The sequence below is a fragment of the Coenobita brevimanus genome, chromosome 93 (assembly GCF_032717465.1).
Source record: "Coenobita brevimanus isolate Jiangsu-jjx chromosome 93, ASM3271746v2, whole genome shotgun sequence".
Taxonomy (NCBI): Eukaryota; Metazoa; Arthropoda; class Malacostraca; order Decapoda; family Coenobitidae; genus Coenobita; species Coenobita brevimanus.
In genome coordinates, this window is record NC_137046.1 from 29,337,720 (window position 1) to 29,348,563 (window position 10,844).

The window sequence follows — 10,844 nt, forward strand, 5'->3', positions numbered from 1 at the left end:
AGTCAGCTGTGTACTGCATGAGTTTGTCTCGGGACCTCTTGATATCGAACAAAGTAGACCGGGCCAGGTTAAACTCGCGGAGAATGTGGGAAGAAGACCACCCCGCATCTATCCATCCATCCATATACCTAGGCTGCTTCCCCCAAGGAAAGGGAGGTAGCCGAGACAGGACGACTCACTCTCCATTTACTCATCCATTCAAACACATTCATTTGCATCTTAGCCCCAAAGGGGAGAACGGACAGATCCTCACCGCACCACACCGCACAAGGGTCAACTGGGCAATGCAATCAGTGACATCCGCAGCAGGGCCCGACAGCAGAACTGGTTTACCCCTGCCACATCATAACAGACCCATCCCCTTACCTGCACCTGACCTGACTAGCTGATCAGACCAAATGCGGGAGAATATCCCCTCAGGGCTGCGTCATCACTTATTTATTCACAATTTCTCTCCATTTATTTCTGTCACGCACAGCCACTCTTCCTTGCTCAACAGACATCCCTCTCGCATCCAGCGCTCTCTTCACACTGTCCATCCATCCCATTCGTGGTCTTCCTCTCAGCCTTACACCTCTCACATCAGATCTAGATATCTTTTTCACCAATCGCTCATTATCCATTCTCTCCACATGTCCAAACCATTGCAACACCCTCTGCTCAACTCTACCAGCCATCTCCCGAACAACTCCAGTTCTCCTTCGCACTTCATCATTTCGCACCCGATCCATACGCGTCACTCCACACATACTCCTCAGACATCTCATCTCCATTACATTCAAACTTTTCCTCTCTGCTACACCCATATTCCATGTTTCAGCCCCATATAATGCAGTCGGTACCACAACACCCTCATACAGCCTTCTCTTTACATCCATTCTAAGCGAACGACATTTAAACACTTTTTTCATTCCTCCCAGCACCTTTCCTACTTCATTTATTCTAAACTTCACTTCTGCATCTATTCTTCCATCCACAGCAACATCTACTTTCTCCAATATCTTACTCTTCTTCTCCAGAGTCAACACCACTCTCTTCCTTTTCTCAGGTGGCGGGGTCATCATCACACACTAAGAGGAGGCCCGAGAGCAGCAGGTAGGGCACCACCACAAAAGCGATCACGTGGGCAGCCATTACGACGAGCGTGCACTCGTGGCAAGAGACAGGCGGAAAGTGGGGAGGATGCAGGGGCGCTCTATCGGACGTCGGAGGAATGACGCGCCAAAACAATGCTCTCCCGCGGTGCGAGCGGTAAGTTCAAATTACGGACGGGAAAAAATCTTTTTTTTTTTTTTTTTTTTTTTTGGGTTTTCGGACCATTTTGGGAATGTTGGATCCCAGGACGATTATGTCCGGGTAGTGGGGATGTTCGGTTATTGGGCGTCCGGATATTAGAGTGATTACTTATATATATATATATACACACACACACATATATACATATATATATATATATATATATATATATATATATACATTATATATATATATATATATATATATATATATATATATATATACACACATGTATATATATAATATATATATATATATATATATATACAGTAAGGTCCCGGGTTACGTCAGTATCGACTTACGTCAATTCAAGGTTACGACAGTCGGTCCGTGAGTGGAAATTTTAAAATATAAGAAAATAAAGAAAAAATACGTAAAGCGTGGGTTTTGAAGTGTTGCTGTGTACCGCGAGATGTCTCTGGCGTTTTCCCGCCTCATGCTTGACTACCAACAATCGCTCTCAGTCTCACTGCTACCACCGCCTGATACAGTGATACCGTCATTTTCTTGTGTTTTTCGCCATCCTGATTCCAAGATGCCTAAGAGACAGCTTCCTGGTGACCATAACGACTCCAAGAAACGCAAGACCATCACATTACGTGAAAAAGTCGATATTATTAAGCGTAATGAGAAAGGAGAAAAGGCATCAGCAATTGCGCGTGCGCTTGGGATGAGCCGTACTACCGTAGCTACCATCCTCAAAGACAAGGAACGTATCTTGACTCACGTTGAAGGTGCAACTCCCATGCAATCAACTGTGATTACCAAGCAAAGATCGGGACTGTTGATTGAGATGGAACGGATGCTAATGCTGTGGATTGAGGACAATAATCAACGGTGCATGCCTCTGAGTGAACAGTTAATCTGTGAAAAAGCACGCACACTCTACCAAGACCTTAAGAAAGAAAAAAGTGAGGAAAGTGAGACCAACGAGACATTTGTGGCATCAAAAGGTTGGTTTACTCGTTTCAGGGCTCGAGCAAACCTAACCAGCAAAAGAATTTTCGGAGAAGCAGCCAGTGCAGATGACAAAGCAGCAAAAACATTCGTTAAAGAGTTGGAGGAGTTGATTGAGAAGGAAGGGCACATTCCAGAACTTATATTTAATGTTGATGAAACGGGACTAAACTGGAAACGAATGCCTAACAGAACCTATATTGCTAAAGAAGAAAAAACCATGCCAGGTCACAAAGCATCCAAAGAGCGCCTAACGCTACTTTTGGGGGGAAACTGTGCAGGCGATTTCAAGCTTAAACCGCTACTCGTGTACCACTCCGAAAATCCAAGAGCTCTTAAGGGGATCCTTAAAGCTAGCCTACCAGTTCATTGGAAAAGTAATTTAAAGGCTTGGGTGACTAGTGCAATTTTCATTGACTGGTTTTCAAAGTGTTTCGTGCCAGAGGTTGAACGGTATTGTGCTATGAAGAATCTGCCATTCAAAGCTCTTCTCATTATTGATAATGCTCCTGGTCATCCTTCGAGCCTGACAGAGTTGCACCCTAATGTAAAAGTTGTGTTTATGCCACCAAACACAACATCAATCCTACAACCCATGGACCAAGGTGTAATAAGAGCTTTCAAGGCTAGAAAAACATTCAGACAGGCAATACGAGCAACAGAAAATGGTAAAGTAACACTCAAAGAATTCTGGAAAGATTTCAACATCTATAAGGCAGTAAAAAATATTGGAGAATGTTGGGCTGAAGTGACTGAGACAAATATGCACGGAGTGTGGAAAAAAGTGTGCCCTAACCTCGTAAATGACTTTAAAGGATTTGATGAAGACAGTATAAATGAAGTCAAGCGCAACTGTGTGAAAATTGGAAATGATTTAAATCTGGACATAGACGAGAGTGATGTACATGAACTTGTTGATTCACATGATCAAGAGCTGAGTAATGAAGACTTGCTATACCTAGGAAAACAAATGGAAAATGACGAAAAAAGTGATGAGGCAGAACCGCTAAGACAGTTTAAGATTAAGGAAATGGCAAATGCTTTCGACTTCCTAGAAAAAGCAATGGCTGCATTTGAAGATCAGGACCCAAATGCAGAGAGGTTTGCCAAAGTGTACAGGGGAATTGAGGATGCAGTGTCCTGTTATCGTCAAATCTATGACGAAAAGAAATATGCCGCCAAGCAGTCTTCAATTCTCCAGTTTTTCAAGCGAACTGAACACCGAGCCACAACTTCACCACCAGTTGCTACCTCATCCTCATCATCAACCCCTGACTCCCTATCTTCAGCCCCTGACTCCCCTGCTTCAGCCCCGGACTCCCCTGCTTCAGCCCTGGACTCCCCTGATGCAGTGCCTTCCATATCGCAACCCCAGTAACGAGTCAAGTTGATGTCAGAAGGTATGTAGTGACACATAGTATGCATCTTTTATTACAGTACCATACAGTAATCGGTCATTTTATCACTGAAATAATTTTGCTGTCCGAGTGAGAAAAAAAAAAAAGCCATCAAACTTGATGTTAGAAATGCTTACATTATCGTGCTGGTAATGATGTTATTTCATATTTTACAGCAGTAATTTACAGTAAACTTTATTGTATGATGAAGTATGAAAAGTGCTTGAATATAGGAATAAAATGTGTGTTGGCAGTGTGCACATGTGTAAGGACGGGAGAGTGAGGGAGCGGCAGCCAGACTCAGTTGTGGGTGAGGCAGTGGTGGCGTAACTTGGCTGCCATGACGATGAGAAGTGCTGTTACCGCAGCGAGTGCGGTACTGTGACAAAGACTCTTATCTAGTACAACTTATATTTTATTCAATAAATATCATCAGTTCAAAAGACTATGTTTCTTATACATACCTGATATAAGATTATTACATGTATAGTATGCAATGAATGGTTGAAAAATCTGTAAGATGCATTGCGGTAAGTATAATCATACGACGTACTGTATAAAACTCGAGTTACGTTCAAAATCGGCTTACGTCACGTCTCAGGAACGGAACTCTGACGTAACCCGGGACCTTACTGTATATATATATACACACACACATATATATATATATATATATATATATATATATATGTATGTATATATATATATATATGTACAGTATATATATATATATATATATATATATATATATATATATATATATATGTATGTATATATATATATATATAGATATATATAGATATATAGATATATATATATATATATATATATATATATATATATATATATATATATATATACAGTGCTCATCAGAAGTATGGAGCACCCTGCGTCCCTCCTAAGAAACAAACCTTTCAACATTGAAAAAACATATAAATAATGCATTTTATTTACCTTTAGTGCTACGTAGGGTAGCCTTTACGTTTCTTCACGGACCTGAGATGTCTTGGAAGTGAAAGGGCGAGGCTCCTGAGATGCTGGAGGGGTATTTTGTCCCAGGAGTCACGAATGGCAGCTTCCAGCTTAGGCAGAGAGCTCATGTCCTTCCCTTGGAGACTCTTCTTTACGAGGTACCAGAGGTTTTCAATTGGGTTGAGGTCTGGGCTATTTCCTGGCCAGTCTGTCATGAATGATACCTCGCAGTCACGAAGGCAATTGGTGACCGATTTGGCAGGTGCACCGTCCTGCTGAAACACTCGTGCACCTGTTAGCTCGAAGGAGTCTGGTAAATGATCACACAGAAGCTCCAGGTAAACATCCTGATTCACTATGAGGTTCTTGGGAAGTACAACAAGCTTCCCCAAACCCTTCCCTGAGAAACAACCCCATACCATGAGTGAATCAGGTTGTTTAACTGTGCTTTCTACATACCGTGGGTCAAGTGGGTCACTGCCTTTGCGTCGATACACACGTGCTCCTCTGTTACAGGTAACACTAAACGTTGCCTCATCAAACCACAACACTGACAACCATTGCTCCTCACCCCAATTTAGATATTTATTCGCAAAGGCAAGCCTACGAATTCTCTGGCTGCTAGAGAGAAGAGGCTTTTTCACAGGCCTGTGACTTGTGTAACCAAGCTCATGCACCCTACGAGACACTGTTCTCACTGACACCTCACCAAACACTTCCGGGTTGCTCTCCTTAATTTTCCTTGCACTCACACGAGGATTAAACTCCACTGCACGCTTTAAAACATTAACAGACCTTAGGGATGTTTTCCTAGGCCTACCAGACCTCGGTTTCTTTGTGGGAACTTCACCACTGTTTTCCTCCCAAAACCGCAAACACCAACGACGCACTGTCGATCGTGCCACACCAACCAATTCACTAATTTCCTTTGTCTGGTGGCCTGCCTCCTTTAGAGCAATGATCTGGGATATGATTTCACTCGATAGTTCACGAGTAGGTGCCATAACAAAGTTTTTAAGGCCAAAACACTGCGGGACACTCTGTAAAAAAATGGCGCCATTTGAGAGGGACACTCGGCGGAGTTCCTCTCTCTCAGGCAGCCCGTGGGCGACTGAGGTGGGAACCAACCAGCGCGTCAGAAGGCCTCAGACTACCGTGACGTCATGCTCGGAGCTCAAACTTGTGGCTCAATTCTTACCCCCCAAAACGGGTGATTCTTTTTGGGCCATAAGTATTGCGCGCCCGGCGGACAACGCTGAATACTTTTGATGAGTACTGTATATACACACACACACATATATATATATATATATATATATATACAGTAAACCCTCATTATACAATGACTCATTGTACGATATTTCGCTTATATAATGTCAAAATTTTAGTACCCTATGCCCACTACACAATGGGAACGATTTGCAACAACGATGGATCATCTGCGGCTCAGTGAACAGCAAATGTGCAAATGCAACAAAAACGTCCTCACACTGTCGGCATTAGACCACACACACTCGTCCACCGGTCCAGCCTCATTAGCTAGCCCTGCCCAGCCAGGCAGTTCTGACATTGATGAGTGAGGGCTGTGACTGTGAGGCCGAGTAGGGACAATTCGCCGTCAGGACGATTCCCCATCATTTATTTACGTATCAGTTTATTTAGCAAGTACACTAGTTTTTTAATTATGTAAGTTATAAAAGTGATGGTAGTTTATTGTTTATATAGTAAATGTAAAATATGGCATCAAATCATGGGCATTAAATGAAAAATAATAATACTGAAACGTGAATCAGCTGATTTATGATCAATCCTTCATCTTAGCATAAGGCTACATACGAGACATTGGCATTTATATAAATGCCTAATTACCTTAAGTGAACGATCGACATACTTTGGAATTATACAAATAATCTTCATGTTACGTCTATATAAATGTTTCGGGATATTTCGCCATCACAACAATAACAAGACAATTCGCCATCGGGACTTTTCGTTGTCAGGATGATTCCCCGTCGTTTATTTTCATATCAGTTTATTTAGGAAGTACACTAGTTTTTTAGTACTGTAATGTACCTCTTCAAAGACGTTTTAAAATATACCCAGGATGTTGTAGTACCAATGGAAATTAATGAAAACAGCTGTGGGTGATGCTAGAACATAATTCAAAGTCAACTACAGCAAGGTAGAAACAAGTTAAATATTGTCTAAAAGTGCAACTTACAAATGATATCCAAAGCCAATGCTATTGAATGAAAATAGACTTTGATAGATCCCCCTGAGAATTAGTTATTAAAGTATCAGTTAATCAGTAATAAGTATGTTTATAGAATGACCGGGAATTGTCCTGACGGGGAACGTCCATATTATGACGACGAATTGTCGACTTCATGGCGAATTGTCTAGGAACCACATAAACAACCGTTGCTTGCTTCAGTAAAGGTAAGATCTACTGTATACTGTAGTTTTCATGCTTTTTTCTCTGTATTCACTATTAATGTGTTACTTTAAATGTTTAAACATAAGGATATTTCATGTATGTGAGTGCTAAGGTGTGTGTATGTGAGAGTTTAGGCATGTCTGGGAACGTATCCCCATTGACTCCATGTTATAATGGGATTGCTATACGATGGATTGCTTTACAATGGGGTTTTCAGGAACGGAACCCCATCGTATAATGAAGGTTTACTGTATATACACACATATACACACACACACACACACACATATATATATATATATATATATATATATATATATATATATATATCTATCTATCTATTGCCAGATGTCATAATCCCGTACGGGGTGGCCATTTGACTCTGAGTTATTTGTTTTACAGGGAGGGGCACTAACCCTCCACCAACCCACTTGACACGTAGGGAGCACGTATGGTTTGGTTATATGGTTACCACCCAGCATTGTACATGGTTTCTTGGCTTGCAGGAAACCATTTGGCTTGTCACTCAATGTAAAGCCACCTGTAATGGAAAGAAAAGCAGTAAGTAGTGACAGGAAAGATGGGAGAAATAGGAAGAGAGGAGGGGAGGCACAGAAAAAGAATGATAAAGGCTAAGGAAGAAGTAGGCAGCACAACATCAAGTAAGTGGATGATGGTCGCCACCACCTACCACTATATATATATATATATATATATATATATATATATATATATATATACACTCAACCCACTGCTATCGCGCCTAATTGTCACAGGAACCCCGCTTGATAGCTGAATACACAATAGCTGAACTGAACAATCAACGGGAAAATTTCTAATTGGTTTTTCGGTGGCCCATTTTTCAAACTTTTAACCACTTTATGCCTACGATTTCTTGCCAATCTCTCCTCTAACATGAAATAAAGCATTATTATATTAATAATAACAGTATAATGAATAAATAAACAAAATAAAAGGCCATCAAACTTTTATAAGGATTACAGCTTGGGTGGTTTGATGGGTTCCAAGGCTTGGGAGTGGCTTAGTTGACCCCAGATCTCTTTTGCTGTCTCCATTTCTTTAGTGTTCACAGTTAAAGGGTATCACATGGTACCTTATATCAGGAATGGCAGAGGAACATTTAAGTGGAACAAAACTTGGACGCTATCACACACGTTCCTCACACTGTCGTCAGAGCCCCGTCTCAGTTGTAAACACATGATTACTTTATCGACATCACAGTTTTTTCGGCATAAGAATTATTAACTCTTTATAAGGGTTTCAAAATGATTGATATTTATTCTAAAATACAATATTAATAAGTATTCAGTGTTGGGCTAAATTTCAATGCTGTAGTACGATATATTCTTTCGAGCCGAATGGGTTTTGGTCACTGTTTTGCCCGTTGTGTCCTCGCCAGGAATCCATTCAGATGCATTCCAAATACCCGTGCTATAATCGGGAAGTTTACCACGTTACCGTTCCGATTAACCATCGTATCCTCTGCAAACCTTGTATGAAGTGCCGTGTGAATAAGTTTCGCTTAGCCTGTCTTCAAACACGACGCGTGATAGCGGTCTTGGGATGCGTGATAGCATGTATGGTTGTGCATTTGATGTGTGCATGATAGCAGATAAGTGTGATAGCTGAACGCGTGATAGCAGGGGGCTGAGTGTGCATATATATATATATCTATCTATCTATCTATTGCCAGACGCCTCAATCCCGTTTGGGGTGGCCACAAACAAATCGCCTCCAAGTCGCCCTGTCCCCCGCCATTTCACTACCCTGCTCCCAACTCACACCCCCCTCTCTCATATACCTCTCCACCCCATCCCTCCATCTCATCCTCGGTCTCCCCCTCCCTCTTCCACCCTCCACCTCACTCACATACACTCTCTTCGTCAGTCTTTCACCCTCCATCCTCTCCACATGGCCAAACCACCTCAGTGTGTTCCTCACAACGCTTCCTATCACATCCACATCAACACCACAACGCTCCTTTATATCCTCATTCGTCAGCCTGTCTCTCCACGTGACTCCACAAGCTCCTCTTAAATAACTCATTTCCACTGCTCTCACTCTTGACTTGTGTCCTTCCAACAACGTCCAAGCTTCACTTCCGTACGTTAGAGTTGGTATCACAATACTGTCATGTAGTAACTTTTTTACTTCCATGCTCACTTCCCTGTTTCTTATCACTGCTTTCAAGGAACCAGCAACCTTTCTTCCCTGCTGTACCCTTTCAAGCACTTCACCCTCCAAACCTCCATCCTTACTCATCACACTACCCAAATACTTAAACGTACTCACATTTTCCAATTCCTCACCATATATATATATATATATATATATATACATTATATAAATATATATATATATATATATATATATATATATATATATATATATATATATATATATATATATAATGTGTGTGTATATATATATATATATATATATATATACACACATTATAAATATATATATATATATATACACATTATAAATATATATATATATATATATAGCCAACGGCCATGCCACGTTGAGTACACCGCTTCCCATCCGATCAGCGAAGTTAAGCAACGTTGGGTCTGGTTAGTACTTGGATGGGTGACCGCCCGGGAACACCAGATGCTGTTGGCATCCCTACGTGTCAAGTGGGGTTGGTGGAGGATTAGTGTCCCTCCCTGTAAAACAATTAACTCTAAGCCCTTGGCCACCCCATTTGGGATACATGGCGTCTGGCAATGAATGAATGAATGAATATATATATATATACACATTATAAATATATATATATATATATATATATATATATATATATGTATGTAGAAGAAATTAATGAACAAATTCCATATGAAGAAAATGTTTTTGGTATGGGCTGGAGATCAACCTGATGACTCGGACAATCAATAGATCCAAACAATGCTTCCCCCCACATAGTCCAGACTAAAGAGGTTCAACATATATATATATATATATATATATATATATATATCCATCCATCCATCCATCATCTAATCCTACGTTGTCCCATGAGGAGTGCAGGAGCCCGGGGCTAGGAAAGTTGGTCTTGGCATTTAAGATGAGAATGACCAGCCTTACTCATCCCTGAGTGGCATTATGTGAGCAATAAATCCCAACCACCCCCCAGACACAAACCCTCACCGGCTCAATCCGATTGGAGCACCTTCATTACCCACCAAACCACCAGGAGCCAAAATTTGATCATATGGTTACCACCCAGCATAGTAAATGGTTTCCTGGTGTACAGGAAACCATATGGCTTGTCACTCAGTGTACAGTCACCCACAGGCAGAAGGAAGAGGAAAGAATGAAGGAATATATATATATATATATATATATATATATACACAGTCAAGTTGCCTTTGGCGTGGACTTCTATGGCACGGTTTTCTATGACATGGCAAGGTGTCAGATCCAAAAAAAAAAAAAAAAAAAAAAAAAAACACGCGCATAAACTACCTATGGTGCAGGTGCGGCAAGGTTTGAAACACACGGACAAATTCCCACGGTGGCGTGCTCCCATTTGTAAACAAGGATGATGGCAACAACTTCAGCTCCATACTACAGTACAAGTGCTCCAACTGTGGATTTCTTTCTCTCTTATGAGGAGGCTAAACTTCACCAAATTCATTGTGTTAAGTAATGAAACATTAACAATTCTTTGGGTACTGTGACTAGTTTATAGCTTTGTTCATAAAACCACTATGAAAGGGTTGGTGATGAAGCAACTATCTCTGAGCTACAAAGAAGTA

The 10,844-nt window shown here is 41.0% G+C and overlaps 1 protein-coding gene and 1 non-coding gene across 3 annotated transcripts in view; one reads left to right on the top strand and one right to left on the bottom strand.

Annotated features, from left to right (window-relative positions):
- The window catches only part of LOC145412627 (methionine synthase-like), a 419,211-nt gene that overhangs the window by 120,344 nt on the left and 288,023 nt on the right, over window positions 1–10,844 (bottom strand). The gene's annotated exons all lie outside the window — the stretch shown is intronic.
- LOC145412669 (5S ribosomal RNA) lies at window positions 9,590–9,708 on the top strand. Its single transcript, XR_013899596.1, has one exon. It is a non-coding gene; the product is annotated as a 5S ribosomal RNA (ribosomal RNA).